The sequence below is a fragment of the Oncorhynchus mykiss genome, chromosome 8 (genome assembly GCF_057628025.1).
Source record: "Oncorhynchus mykiss isolate SJ-2025 chromosome 8, ASM5762802v1, whole genome shotgun sequence".
Classification (NCBI taxonomy): domain Eukaryota; kingdom Metazoa; phylum Chordata; class Actinopteri; order Salmoniformes; family Salmonidae; genus Oncorhynchus; species Oncorhynchus mykiss.
The window spans coordinates 88,252,501-88,262,500 of record NC_143029.1 but is presented as its reverse complement, the minus strand read 5'-3'; positions in this window follow the sequence as shown (position 1 = coordinate 88,262,500).

Sequence of the window (10,000 nt, the reverse complement as noted above, 5' to 3'; positions counted from 1 at the left end):
TCAAACATAGAACATGCAAGAATGAACTTCTACTGAATATTGCCAGGCATTATAGCGACATAATGAACACTCTAAAATCCCCTTCAAGCCAATCAGAAGCAAGTATTCAAAAATGCCATGCTATAAATACAATTATAAACTGGGTGGTTCAAGCCGTGAATACTGATTGGCTGAAAGCCGTGGTATATCAGACCGTATACAACGGGTATGATAAAATAAATGTATTTTCTGCTCTAATTATGTTGGTAAACAGTTTATAATAGCAATAAGGCACCTCGAGGGGTTGTGGTATGTGGCGTTGCGTTGTGCAAGGGAGCAGCCCTTAGCCGTGGTTTATTGGCAATATACCACAACCCCTCGGGCCGTATTGCTTAATTATAAACTGTGTGGGTTACAAAAAGTCAAATTGAAAATATTATTGGTATTGTTGAATTAGATTATCATAACAACCAAGCTAGAAGGACTAATTGTTCGGTTAGCTAAGCTAGCAAGTCTGTTTGTTTGATTACCAAGACAACTACTGAACACATATAAAATAATTATGAAGGACGTCGAAGGTGTCTGGCACGACGCACCGGTGGATCTAATCCACGGGGGGTTTTCTCCCAATTTTTATCTTGCCTCTGTGGTCCTCTTATCTGGCCATTGAAGAGATGTTAATACGAGATGTCTCTAATTGGACCTTGGAGAAATCTGTGTGCTGATAGCAAAGAAAATGAAGCAGATCGCTCAGTTTCACACCATAACATTTCATCTAGGGGGAGTTAGATGGACACAGCGAACCACCACATACCTTTGTTAATGAGGAAAAAAACGTCATAGAATTGAGAACTGAAATAATCTTTTTACCGTCGACTATGTTGAAAACGTTTACAGCCTATCTGTTCTTCAGAAGTAGTAGGTAGCTCAAACCCTAACCCTAACCCTTTACAGTATATCTGTTCTTCAGAAGTAGTAGGTAGCTCAAACCCTAACCCTAACCCTTTACAGTATATCTGTTCTTCAGAAGTAGTAGGTAGCTCAAACCCTAACCCTAACCCTTTACAGCCTATCTGTTCTTCAGAAGTAGTAGGTAGCTCAAACCCTAACCCTAACCCTTTACAGCCTATCTGTTCTTCAGAAGTAGTAGGTAGCTCAAACCCTAACCCTAACCCTTTACAGCCTATCTGTTCTTCAGAAGTAGTAGGTAGCTCAAACCCTAACCCTAACCCTTTACAGCCTATCTGTTCTTCAGAAGTAGTAGGTAGCTCAAACCCTAACCCTAACCCTTTACAGCCTATCTGTTCTTCAGAAGTAGTAGGTAGCTCAAACCCTAACCCTAACCCTTTACAGCCTATCTGTTCTTCAGAAGTAGTAGGTAGCTCAAACCCTAACCCTAACCCTTTACAGCCTATCTGTTCTTCAGAAGTAGTAGGTAGCTCAAACCCTAACCCTAACCCTTTACAGCCTATCTGTTCTTCAGAAGTAGTAGGTAGCTCAAACCCTAACCCTAACCCTTTACAGCCTATCTGTTCTTCAGAAGTAGTAGGTAGCTCAAACCCTAACCCTAACCCTTTACAGCCTATCTGTTCTTCAGAAGTAGTAGGTAGCTCAAACCCTAACCCTAACCCTTTACAGCCTATCTGTTCTTCAGAAGTAGTAGGTAGCTCAAACCCTAACCCTAACCCTTTACAGCCTATCTGTTCTTCAGAAGTAGTAGGTAGCTCAAACCCCAACCCTAACCCTTTACAGCCTATCTGTTCTTCAGAAGTAGTAGGTAGCTCAAACGTGGAAAACAATTATGAAGTTGATGCTTTACAGACTGTCAGTAACATTTGAATTTACAATCTACTAACCCTAACCCTAATCCTAAACCTAACTCTAACCCCAACTATAACCATAGCCCTAAACTTAACCCTTACACTTAGCCTAAGCTTAGCCCTTACCCTTACCCTAACCCCAACTTGAACCATAACCCTAACCTTAGCCCTTACCCTGACCCTAACCCCAACTTGAACCATAACCCTAACCTTAACCCTTACCCTTACCCTAAGCTTAACCCTTGCCCTAACCCTTATTCTAACCCTAACCGTAACCCTAACCCTAACCTTAACCCTAACCCTTATTCTAACCCTAACCCTAACCTTAACCCTAACCCTTATTCTAACCCTAACCATAACCCTAACCTTAACCTTAACCCTAACCCTTATTCTAACCCTAACCGTAACCCTAACCCTAACCCTTATTCTAACCCTGACACAAACCTTAGCCCTAACCCTTGTTCTAACCCTAACCATAACCCTAACCTTAACCTTAACCCTAACCCTTATTCTAACCTTAACCTTAACCCCAACCCTAACCCTGACCCTTATTCTAACCCTAACCCTCATTCTAACCTTAACCTTAACCCTAACCCTAACCCTGACCCTTATTCTAACCCTAACCCTAACCCTAACCTTAACCCTTATTCTATAGCTAACCTTAAACCTAACCCTTGATCTAACCTTAAACTTAACCCTAACCCTTATTCTAACCCTAACCCTAACCCTTATTCTAACCCTAACCTTAACCCATATACCCTTACCCTAAGCTTAACCCTTACTCTAACCCTTATTCTAACCCTAACCCTAATCCTTATTCTAAACCTAACCGTAAGCTTAGAAAGAAGTTGCTTTTCAACTAGGCTTATCCCGAGTTGCGCAGCGGTCTAAGGCACTGCATCTCATTTCTAGAGGCATCACTACAGACCCTGGTTCGATTCCAGACTGTATCACATCCGGCCGTGATTGGGAGTCCCATAGGGCAGCATACAATTGGCTCAGCTTCTTCCGGGTTTGGCCATATGATTTTTTTGAAAGACTTAAAGGTCTCGAACTACCACTGGGGGCGTTTTCAGTAGATATTAACTAATTTTATACAAACATTGAAACCTCTTTGGGACTGCGGGGGGTAAAACAGGCCGTTGACAGGTTTCCTGACCCTCAGCGCCCGGATAAGAACATCTTAGATCTGTTGGAGTTGAGTCTTTTATGGAATGATTAAAATTTTAATGATGAGTTTTATCTTCAGATCCATGGCACTGCCATGGGTAAGAAATTTGCTCCAGCCTTTGCCAACTTATATATGTGTTTTTGGGAAGAGACAGTTTTTCATAAGTGTAAGATCCTTCCTTTTCTATATCTCAGGTATTTGGATGACATCTTTGGAATTTGGGTGAGTTCTATGTGTAACTTTACATCCGTCCCCTCGCCCCGACCTGGGCGCGAACCAGGGACGCTCTGCACACGTCAACAGTCACCCTCGAAGCATCGTCACCCATCGCTTCACAAAAGCAGAGCAATGGGAACCACTACTTCAAGGTCTCAGAGGAAGTTACGTCACCGATTGAAATGCCACTAGCGCGCACCACCACTAACTAGCTAGCCATTTCACATCGGCTACATATGCAGGACTTTGAGTGGTTTTTAGAAACCCTCAATACACATCATCCTGCCATTACTACCTCCCACAATATACAAAGGGAAAAACTAGAGTTTTTGGACACTCAGGTCTTCTTTGTATCTTCTGATGGGTTAACTAAATCATTGGCCACTAAAGTCTTCTTTAAGGAGACCGATAGGCATGCCCTGCCACAGAAAGGCAAGTTATCATCCCAAAACATACTTTCAGAGGGATTGTTAAATCTCAGCTGATCCGGTTCAATAGACTCTGTACATTAGGTGAGCACGTGGAGGAGGCCATAACCATTCTTTTTAGAGCCTTGGGGCCACGGGGATATTCCAAACATTTCCTTAGGGGGATAAAGGCAGAGGTGGGTGAATTATTTGGCAGGGAAGGGGGTTACAATAAACCAGCAGAAACACACAATTTGATACCATTTGTTACAACATACTCTGGGAGTTTGGGTGGATTTAGTAGGAACTTGAGGTCTAACTTCAGGGAAGCTCAACAAGCTGTGGAAGGGCTCGTAGATTGCAGAGTAATCTCAGCCTATAGAAGAAACCAAAACCTTGGGGACAGATTAGTCCACTCTGCCTTCCAGACGAAAGATGCACCTAATAAATTTGATAAATATTTGGGGACACCCAAATATGTTGTTAATGCCTTCTCGGGGCTGGGGTTCCTCAAAGAGAGAGGATCGAATTGTCCACTGTAAACTTGATCTATGGAATTAAGTGTAAATTGTGCCAAAAGATTTACGTAGGAGAAACAAAGGACCTTAAATATGGTGGTACTTATTTTCATCATATTCTTTGATTCCTTAGTGTGGCGTGGTTTTACCTTGTTTATTTTTTTGTATACTTTTATAGCACTTATCTTGGGTTGAAGAAAGCACTTCCTTTTATATTTAGTGTGGTATGTTGATTTGTCCATTGGGGATTTGTCATTGTCTGATAGCACTTATGATTTTCCTTAAATATGTACTCTTTATTCATTTATTCATTGGGGGTTCTCTTTGCAGACCCTAATCCCCTAACCCTAACCCTAACCCTAACACTGCCAGCACATCAGTTTAGTCTCTTATTTATGAAACCTAACCCTAACCCAGTGCCAGTGCACATCAGTTTAGTATGTTATTTATTAAACCTAACCCTTATTCTAACCTTAACCTTAAACCCAACCCTTATTCTAACATTAACCCTAATCCTAACCTTAACCCTTATTCTAACCCTAACCCTAACCTTAAACCTGACCCTTATTCTAACCCTAACCCTAACCCTAACCCTAACCCTTATTCTAACCCTAACCCTAACCCTAACCCAGTGCCAGTGCACATCAGTTTAGTCTGTTATTTATTAAACCTAACCCTTATTCTAATCTTAACCCTAACCCTAACCTTAAACATAACCCTCATTCTACCCCTAACCCAATCCTTAACCCTTATACCTTTACCCTAAGCTTAACCCTAACCCTAACCCTAACCCTAACCCTAAGCTTAACCCTTACCCTAACCCTAAGCTTAACCCTTACCTTAACCCTAACCTAACCCTTATTCTAACCCTAACCCAAAACTTAACCCTTATACCCTTACCCTAAGCTTAACCCTTACCCTAACCCTAACCCTAACCTTAACCTTAACCCTAACCCTTATTCTAAACCAAACCATAACCTTAGAAAGAAGTTGCTAATCAACTGGGCTTATCCCGAGTTGCGCAGCGGTCTAAGGCACTGCATCTCATTGCTAGAGGCATCACTACAGACCCTGGTTCGATTCCAGGCTGTATCACAACCGGCCGTGATTGGGAATCCCATAGGGCAGCGTACAATTGGCTCAGCTTCGTCCGGTTTGGCCCTCGGTAGGCCGTCAATGTAAATAAGAATTTGTTCTTAACTGACTTGCCAAGTTAAATAAAGGTGAAATAAATAAATAAAAAACAGATTGTTCGTTGATAGTATGTAGAGCATCAGATGGACTATCCAGACTTTCCAAATAAAGTCAACCCAATAAACAAAGGTTGTGTCCAAAAATGCACCCTATTCTTTACAAAGTGCCCTAGGGGCCCTGGTCAAAATAAATCCACCCTCTAGAGAATAGGGTGCCAATAAAAGACACCTGGAAATGTCTGTTAGGAAACCTGAGAGAACATTAAAGAGTATTTGGACAGACTACCTGTCTTTATTTCCCACTATCCTGCCAGCCATGTTGTGTTGTAAGGCCCCAGGGGACGGTGTGTGTCTGTCAGCCGCTGTAAGGCTCTAGGGGACGGTCTGTGTCTGTCAGCCATGTTGTGCTGTAAGGCCCCAGGGGACGGTCTGTGTCTGTCAGCCATGTTGTGCTGTGAGGCCCCAGGAGACGGTCTGTCTCTGTCAGCCATGTTGTGCTGTGAGGCCCCAGGGGACGGTCTGTGTCTGTCAGCCATGTTGTGCTGTAAAGGACCCAGGGGACGGTCTGTGTCTGTCTGCCATGTTGTTCTGTAAGGCTCCATTGTACAGTCTGTGTCTATCTGCCACCCTCCTAGAGAGTTCTCCAAAAGAACATCTGCCCCTATCACTGGGTCTGACCTATTTTCACTACCTCCTCTTTTCCTTCTCCTCCTCTCCCACTCCTCTTTGATGAGTAAGAAATGGAGGTTCCCTTGAGCTGGCTCCTGATGTATACAGTTACAATACTAAAACAAGTTGAAATATTAATGGAATACATGATGATAGTCTAGAGTGAAGCAGCCTCTCTATCTCTCTGTCTCTCCGTGTATGCTAGTGATACTCGGGTCAGCTGTTTCTTCACCCCGCACTGTCCTGCAATTGCTAATAACCCATCCACAACCGCCTGGCTATATGTGAAAAATCTGAAACCTGCCCCTAACCCGTAAATATAGAAAATGAGCTGTACAGTCAGAGATGACGGAACTATTTTTTTGACAGGCCTTTTCTTTCTGCTTATAATTTCCGCCATTTTGGCTGGCTATTTATTATCCAACTTGTCTATGGTTAGATACATGCAGCGTCGTTTCTGTCATTACCTGTTGCCCTAGACGACTGACGAAACTCTTGCTCACCAGAATAATGTAATAAATCCATATAATGTATGCTTCAATCTAGTTGACATCGGTAAAGTTCATTTTATTTAGGAATCGGGGAGAAATGGCATTATCTTTTTTTCCGTTCAAAATTTCAAAATTACATCAGTTTGATCAGTTTTTTAAGGAAATTTAAAACTGTTAAAACGACCCAACATTTATTTTTACATAATTTCAGTTCCAGTTGGAAGCATTTTTTATGTGGTTGAAGTACTATCGGCTTTTATAATGCTGATAAAGACAGCACCATTACATCATATTTCTCTCCTGTTCCAGAGTTTAAATGCACATTTGGTGTATAGTTTTACTGCAAGAAATGCTTAATTCTGCAGGAGTTAATATTAGGCAAAGTGAGAGGTTAAAGACCCAATTCAATGTCCAGATTTCAGTCAGGCGGCTATTCCGTTTAACCCATCAGAACAGCACAGTTCCCTTGACCATTTTAAAGTCCTCGTCTTGTGACCGTCACATTTCTTTAGCGCCTCACAATCATCACATAACATAACCAGCACTGCTACACTTCCCCAAATCTTTCCCAAACATTAGGCTACAGTTCTGACCCTCCTTTCTACTCTCCCTACTCTTTTCTCAAGTTCCCAAAAGCATTTGGCGCTCTACAGTTAGGCCCTAAAGGTTAGGATGAGGCTACGCACTAACGTCAGATAGATAGATCTGTCGCATTGAGTAACAGATCTATAATTCATGTTTCTATGTGCCTTTGGCCGGGTTGCCCAATAAGTTACATGTTGCAGCTTTGAAAGAATATTCTTCCATTCTTCTCCTTCAGTTACAAAACTATAGAAATTCAGCTTTTTTAAAACAAAGTAACTTTTCACGTGTAAAACACCACAGGTATGCAGCCAAAAAAGCAGGTCGAGTTGACATAGATTGCCTCAGAACAGTGCATAGCTTACCTCAGTTGGTTGTATATAGGCTGGAGTGGGTTGTTCTGGCCTTTGCGCCTGAAGCAAAATTAGACTGTTTCAGAGACAAACATGAACATGATGTACTAGCAGAATGACAAATGTGACCGATCGTCTCGATTCGGTGTAATATAGCAAAATTTGAAATTCTGTTTTATACATTGGATAAAAGTAGAGACTCAAAGATAGAAAATGGTAAATCATACACTACAGTTGAGGAACAATGGGAAAGTAATTCTGCTTTGAAAGTTGATAAACTTGTAACCCCACTTTTGAGAAAATGGCCCTTGAATGTTTTGGTACACGTACTGAAGAGCTCTTCTTTGTCTGTACCCATTTAACATCATTCACACCCTCCTAAGCCTTAGCCCAACCCATCTCTTTAACCTGTAGTGACACCCCATCTCGTGAACGGGACCGTTGTCATCATCTGACACTAATTAGCATAACGCAACGGACATAAATCTTCCTAGAAAATATTCCTATTCATGAAAATCACAAGTGAAATATATTGGAACACAGCTTAGCCTTTTGTTAATCACCCCGTCATCTGAGATTTTCAAAATATGCTTTAGAGTCAACGCTAGACAAGCATTTGTGTAAGTTTATCGTAGCCTAGCATAGCATTATGCCTGTAAGTTTATCGATAGCCTAGCATAGCATTATGCCTTGCTAGCAGCAGGCAACCTTGTCACGGAAATCAGAAAAGCAATCAAATTAAATCATTTACCTTTGATGAACTTCAGATGTTTTCACTCACGAGACTCCCAGGTAGACAGCCAAAGTTCATTTTTCCCCAAAATATTATATTTGTAGGCGAAATAGCTCCGTTTGTTCTTCACGTCTGGCTGAGAAATCGCCCAGAAATTGCGGTCACCACAACGCCGTTTTTCACTAGGACCGATTGGAATAATGGCTAGCTCTGTATTTTACGCGAGAATCTCTCTCGGAGCCACCATGTGACCACTTACGCAATGTGGCCGCCTACGGCTATTCTTCAACATAAATGTGTAAAACTACGTCACAATGCTGTAGACACCTTGGGGAATACGTAGAAAGCGTAAGCTCGTTGATGGTACATTCACAGCTGAATCATTGGAACGCAGCGCTTTCAAAACCTGGGGCACTTCCGGATTGGATTTTTCTCAGGCTTTCGTCTGCAACATCAGTTCTAATATACTCTCAGACAATATCTTTACAGTTTTGGAAACGTTAGAGTGTTTTCTATCCAAAGCTGTCAAGTATATGCATATTCTAGCATCTTTTCCTGACAAAATAGCCCGTTTAAAACGGGAACGTTTTTTTTCCAAAAATGAAAATACTGCCCCCTAACACCAATTAAGGTTAGCCCAACCCATCTCTTTAAGGATTCACATGCATGACATCGGCAGCCTGGTGGTCCAAAATAGCATAACTGTTATATTTTAACACCAATAAACCCGTTTAACTTCTTTGGGATAGGGGGCAGTATTTTCACTTTTGGATGAATAGCGTGCCCAGAGTGAACAGCCTCCTTCCTACTCAGTCCCAGATGCTAATATATGCATATCATTATTAGTATTGGATAGAAAACACTCTGAAGTTCCCATAGGGCGTTGCACAATTGGCCCAGTGTCGCCCAGGTTTGGCCGGGGTAGGCCATCATTGTAAATAAGAATTTGTTCTTAACTGACTTGCCTAATTAAATAAAGAGTAATTAAAAAAACTTATGACCGGAATCTTATGGGTTCTGGTCAAAACACACACAGACAGAGGAACACATCAAATATAATCAACGTTTACCGAGCCCAAAAACAGATTTGCAGATGTTTATCGCTGGTGCGGCAAAATGCTTCTGTTTCTAGATCCAACGGTGCACTAATAATATCTAGCAATACAAAATACAATGCATTCCAGGTGACTACCTTATGGATCTGGTTGAGAGAATGCCAAGAGTGTGCAAAGTTGTCATCAAGGCAAAGGGTGGCTACTTTGAAGAATCTCAAACATAAAATAGATTTTGATTTGTTTAACACTTTTTTGGTTACTACATGATTCCATATGTGTTATTTCATGGTTTTGATGTCTTCACTATTATTCTACAATGTAGAAAATAGTAAAAATATAGTCAAACCCTGGAATGAGTAGATGGGTACAAACTTTTGACTGGTGGTGTATGTACACTGAGTGTACAAAACATTACAAACACTCTCTTTCCATGACATAGGAAAAGCTATGATCCCATATTGTTGTCACTTGTTAAATCCACTTCAATCAGTGTAGATGAAGGGGAGGAGACGGGTTAAAGAAGGATTTTTAAGCCTCGAGACATTTGACACATGGATTGTGTATGTGTGCCATTCAGAGGGTGAATGGGCAAGACAAAAAATGTAAGTGCCTTTGAACGGGGTAGTGGGTGCCAGGTGCATCGGTTTGTCAAGAACTGGAACACTGCTGGGTTTTTTCTTTCGCTCAACAGTTTCCTGTTTATCAAGAATGGTCAACCATCCAAAAGGACATCCAGCCAACTTGACAAAACTGTGGGGAGCATTGGAGTCAAAATGGGCCAGCATTCCTGTGGAAAGCTTTCGACACCTTGTA